This window comes from Chelonoidis abingdonii, chromosome 25, assembly GCF_003597395.2.
Source record: "Chelonoidis abingdonii isolate Lonesome George chromosome 25, CheloAbing_2.0, whole genome shotgun sequence".
In the NCBI taxonomy this organism is placed as follows: domain Eukaryota; kingdom Metazoa; phylum Chordata; order Testudines; family Testudinidae; genus Chelonoidis; species Chelonoidis abingdonii.
In genome coordinates this window covers 18987510-18993273 of record NC_133793.1, presented here as the reverse complement: position 1 = coordinate 18993273, position 5764 = coordinate 18987510, and positions in this window count along the sequence as shown.

Here is a 5764-nt window from a genome sequence, read left to right as displayed (position 1 = left end):
AACAACCAGGGTAAATCTTCTTCGCCATGGCCGGATCTAGGTTTTTCGCCGCACCAAGCAAAAAAAATTTTGGCTGCTCCCCACCCCAGCCCTGGGCTCCGCCCGACACTCCCCTGCTGCCCCAGCCCTAGGCTCCCCACCTCCACATCTTCAATCCCCTGCCGCCTCAGCCATGGGCTCTCCCACGCAACCTGCACCCTCCTGTTGTCCCAACCCTGGGTCACTGGTAACTCGCTCGCCGGGTGGGTCATTCAGCAGGAATTTTGGATGTGAACAGAACACAGACAGGACTGGTTCTCATATGGTTACAGGACTGCAGTAAAGGGGAACAATTTTCAGCTTGTGTGATTGGAGGATATCTGGATGCATATTATAAGACTGCCCTACATAAATGAGGAAAAGTTGAGATGCCTTTATTATTCTTTTGTTCCACTCTTTGTTTCTATGGGAAATTTTCCAATGCAATATCACTGTCTTCCTTTTAAACAAATATATATCTATTTAAAAAAAGGCAATAGCTGTTGAAAATAGCAATTCCACTCCTAAAAACCACTGGAAAGCATTTCTTGCTTCTTCATTTCTTATCCTACTTTTTCTACAGAAAATTACAGTGGATTAGTATATTTGATTTGGGAGAAATGAAGTAACAGCTGCCCAAATTGAGCCTGAGCACTCCTGAAATTTCAGGGTGTTCAAATCTGGAAGGTAGGTGCTAGATTCCCTTTCTGAATATTAGCTAAATCTGGAAAGGAAAAGTCAATTTCTGCTTCCATGGCTCAAAAGTGGAAATCCTCCTACATGCCTGATACTGGATCTAAAGCTGCCGAAGTCCTCTAGCAGAGCCTCTCCTCCCTTACTTTTCATTTTAAATTCTAGTGCAGGGTTTGGCAACTTTTCAGAAATGCTGTGCCGAGTCTTCATTTATTCATTCTAATTTAAGGTTTTGTGTGCCAGTAATGCATTATAACATTTTTAGAAGGTCTCTTTCTATAACTCTATAATATATAACTAAACTATTTTTGTATGTAAAGTAAATAAGGATTTTTAAATGTTTAAGAAGCTTCATTTCAAATTAAATTAAAATGCAGAGCCCCTCAGATCGGTAGCCAGGACCTGGGCAGTGTGAGTGCCACTGAAAATCAGCTCGCGTGCCGCCTTCAGCACGCATGCCATAGGTTGCCTACCCCTGCTCTAGTGGGATCCACATGACCCCTTACTAGGCTTAACCGATAGAGAGGCTGCCACTGTCGCATTTAGAAGCCACCCACTTTCCCTTCTGTTGATAGGCTGCAAGTAGGTCCACAATCAGTATCCTAATGCACAGATCTGGGAAGGTCTTCTGGAAGGATACTGGGCAAAGATTCTGCTCCTTGGGCACACTTGTTCCCCATTCACGAGTGCATCCTTGACCGCACGATGCTCGAGCACTTCACTCCTTACACCCTCCCTTTCCTGTTGAGTAGCAGCCAGGATGGTGGAAATATAGTTCTTTCCCTACTCCAGCGGCTGGCTCTATAGGCAGGGAGCTAGCAAACGACTACAGCTCCAGAGGTCCTGTCGTTGTCTCACTCCCCATGCTGGATCCTCAAGCTGCTCTCGTGGCTCCTTCTCCAGGGTTGTGAGAGGGAGGAAGTGAGATTTAAAAAAAAAAAAGAGGATGCCAAAATGCCACCCCTGGAAATGTGCCACCGCCAAGCCGACGTGCTGTGCTATTTTGAGGCTGGTGACCTTAGAGGCGACCCTTGTTTCATTGTCCTCATGTTAGGCAGTCTTGATGTGTATCCAATATTTCAGTCTGAAAAGTTCACTATTTTAAAACACAGAAACCAAACAAAAACCCCACATATTTTACAATAATAATCCCTCCACATTCCCATTTAATTCTTTTTCCAGAACTTCCACTCCCTCTTTTTTATAGAAATCTTTAAAAAGCTAACGCCATCAACCCGTACGGAGTCAAGCCACCCGGACTGCGTTATGTGAAACACGAACCAGACCTCCTCCTTGCTGGTCTATATAGAAAAATAGTGTATGATTTTTAAATGAATTCTAGGGATTTGATTCTATAACCACTAGCAGTACTACCTATTGAAGATCAGTTCCTTTCCTGAGTGTATCAGTGACCTATTGAAATCTTTCCCTGAATTGGTTCCCAAAAAGACGTTATTACTCTCGAACACAGTTTCTGCTGCGAGCATGATTCGAATGTCAGCCAGTTAATGACTACTTTGAGGGACAGACGGAGATATCCGATAATTAACACTTTCGTGTTCATTATAAATACTAACATATATGAAAAATTTTATGGATTGTAGCCCTCTCTCTTGACTTCTTCATCCTTCAAACTTTTCTTCAGCTGTAAGCTGTACAGGACAGGGACATGTCTGTCTACAAACACCTTGCACTAGGGGGCCTTTGATCCTGATGGATCCTTAGAATTGCATTACAATGGTATGTACGATTATAAAGTACTTCTGTTCAATTTCTCCTGCAGTGAAATAATGGGAGGATTTTCTATCTTTATAGTTAGGTCAGCTACTAAATGAATAGATGCTTTTCTTAGGAGCTAATAGAAATCAATACTTTGGACAGTGTCATTAAAGGATGAATTTATTTTTGTCTGGAGCAGTTTCTAGGAGCATGTTATCTATAGTGCGTTATGGTGTGAAGTAGCTAGTGCGATAGTAGATAAGCTTTATTTGAAGGATCAAAGCAGCAAAAGAAAAAAACTCAAAGACACCAGCATGCTGGCTGCTGCAGAAGAGGTAGTCTGATTAGTAAGATAATTAAGAAAAAATGTTTGATCTCACGCTTGTCTAGCTATATCTTTCCATAAACAAAATATAATATTTTCTCTTTCTTTTAAAGTTGGCACTCTTCTGAGATGAAAATATTACATCCAAGTTTTGCATAACGATGTGATGAATGCAATGGCTAACAAAGATAATGCAAGTTAAGTGCAGTTACATCTTCTATAACAAACTATGCCCTTACCGTTTGAGGGAGTACCTATCACATCCTTATGATATTAAAACAATTTACATGCTGTAGTTGATATTTTTTAAAAATTGAAATACGACAAAGTTTAACTTAATCCACTGAAAAAAGTAACTGAGCCACTGCTCCTGTAAACTTTATTTATAGTAAGTACATGATTTATTTAAGTACAACTAGTACTTGTTTTGAAGGACTCACTAGTCTAGATTTAATTGTATTCTTAGTCACAGCACTTGCAAGCATTTGCGAAAGATATTGATTATGCATAGCTTTTGATATCTTGAATCTCATTAAATATCTAATTCTAAATTATGTAGCTTACTGGTTTTTAAACTTTCATAGAGGACATATAACTTTCTCCCCAATTGGGAATTTTTTTTATGTAATAAAAGCTGTATGTTAAATTAAGTTAGCAAACACACCACCAGCTTTAGGATGTACATGGAAGTCAAAAACAATTTCCCCCCCCATGACGCCCTCCCTCAATCCTTCATCTGTAACCCCATTTTTTTGAAAAGTAGGTATTTTTTATCAGATAGATTATAATTCCTTTCTCTCATGTTTCAAAGTTCTATCATTGTGGGAGTATAATTAATTTTAGATTTCTTTGTATCATTTCTCTAGTCTAAAAAAAAATTATACCCCATCCTAGACATTCAGTATTTTCCTTAAACAAATAGTGTTTAAGGCAAACTAATAACCAACAGGTATACATGGAAAGCTAATTTTAAAATTTGTGCCTTATGCATAGATGGTCCAAAAGGTTCCATGTATAATAGTTTCTGCATTAATGGAAAAATTTCTTCTGAGGGGTGGAAAAATCCCAATGGTCACATTTTATCGGTGTTCTATGAATTTATTCCAGAAACTTAATTTATTCAAATACCAAACTATGTTCAAAGGATACATCAGTTAACCTCACCTCTTATTTGTCATGTTCCTCCTCTTTCCCTTGCAGGTGTCAAACAGCTCAAGTGGGAAGCAGAGCGTGAAATTTGGCCTCCACAACAGAGAATGTGAAAAATATTATCAAGAGAAAAAAACAGTCAAACACAAAGGCCTAAAAATAAACACAAAGGAACAAAAAGTCAAGAAAATGAGACATTTTGTTTTACATGCTTCTGTTTTTACTACTTCTAATTTTTGCTGCATTAGCCTTTCAGTTGGTCCTTCTCCCTTATTCCCATAAACTCCAGCCGCAGCATTAGTTTTGTAAGAAACTGTGAAAGAAAAGCGATCAGTGTCATCTGTCCTCTTATGTGGCATCTGAATGTCTAGTCTAATTTTATTGGCTTTGTATTCATCTGATTCTGAGTAGGAAAAAAGATCACGTAGAATTGTCTTAGCTAAATGCTATATTTTTACACCTCTGCACTTCTGAAAAAACAATTTTAGCAACAATACAAAAGCTAGAAAAAATAAATTTCTGTCAAAAAGACATTACGAGCTTTATCAAGTGTTTTCATTTTATTGGAAGAAGTAACTTACTTTCCAGAATGCGAAAATCTCTCTGTTCATTGGGAGCCTAAAAATCTGATAAGGGAATAAGAAGAAAAATATCAAACTATTCTCAAAAAAAATAAAGATGAAAATGCACCAATGGACATGACATTTTGTATTCTAATAAGCCAGCTCTCTTATCTTTAGATTAGATACCATTAAATAGTGAACTTATTAATTCAAATTTTCAGCCGTTTCAAACACCAACATTTTGAGCACTTTTTATTTACAAGTGAGAACCTTTGAGCCTATTCCCACTAGTGCACATGTGGCAAGAAGAAGCATCTGAACATCTGGACTTTAAGGTGAAGTCTGAAAAGTCTTCCATTTGGAGCAAAAAGAGCGTACAAAAAATTCTCCACCCCTAAAATCAAGGAGGGTTGTGGAATCAAGCTTGTTTTAAAGGGAGGCTCTGGGTTGAGCCAAAGATCGTTGTCCCAAGGTTTATTACAAGTCCAAAGTACTGAGCATTCCCCCAGATAGCAGCCGTTTCCCAACCTCTTGATACTAGCTTGCTACCTTCCTAAATCTTGGGGACTGCACAGCCACCAAACTGGTTAGAAACACTTACCTCAGAAGCGGCGTAACAGGGTTGAGGGGGTCTGCCAACTGGGCCAGTGTTAGGACTCGATGGTGCCCAGTTAGAAAGCCGAAGCCACACCGGTGAGGCTGAACTCTAGGGCAATGAAACTGTCACCTGGGGCGTGAAGCAAGAACTGCTGAGCAACTTAGCCTTCACGGGAGCCCCCTCTGTAATGTCACCCTAGCGTTGGTTAGCCCGTAAAAACCAGTTGTGGGACTGTGAGTTTTTATAATATATGTTGTGGGCCTCCTCGCGTGGAGAGAGGGCTCTCCGTAGAAAAGTAAGCAACGCATGTGCCATAAGTCACAGTAATCTCCAGATAGTATGAGAAATTTTCTGTTTGATTTTATTGGAAAAGTACTCAGATCTGAGAGCAGAGGTCAGCAACCAGGTTGGCATGGGTTCCAAATGGGCAGCACAATGAGCTTGATTTTTAGTTGGCACTCTGCTCGAGGCTAGTGTCTCTTTTGCCCAGCCAGCCCCAACTTTGCATCTCTAGACTGGACGGAACTCTGGGCCATCAGCAGGTCTGCCTCAGGGCTAGGGTTCGGACGGCTGGGACCACAGCTGCAATGACCCCAGACCAACACGCTCCGGCAAGTACAGGTTTTCTGTTTGCCTGCCTTACACGGCAACTGCCAGTCGGGATTTCTGCTCTGCCTAGCTACACAGTAAAATGTAATT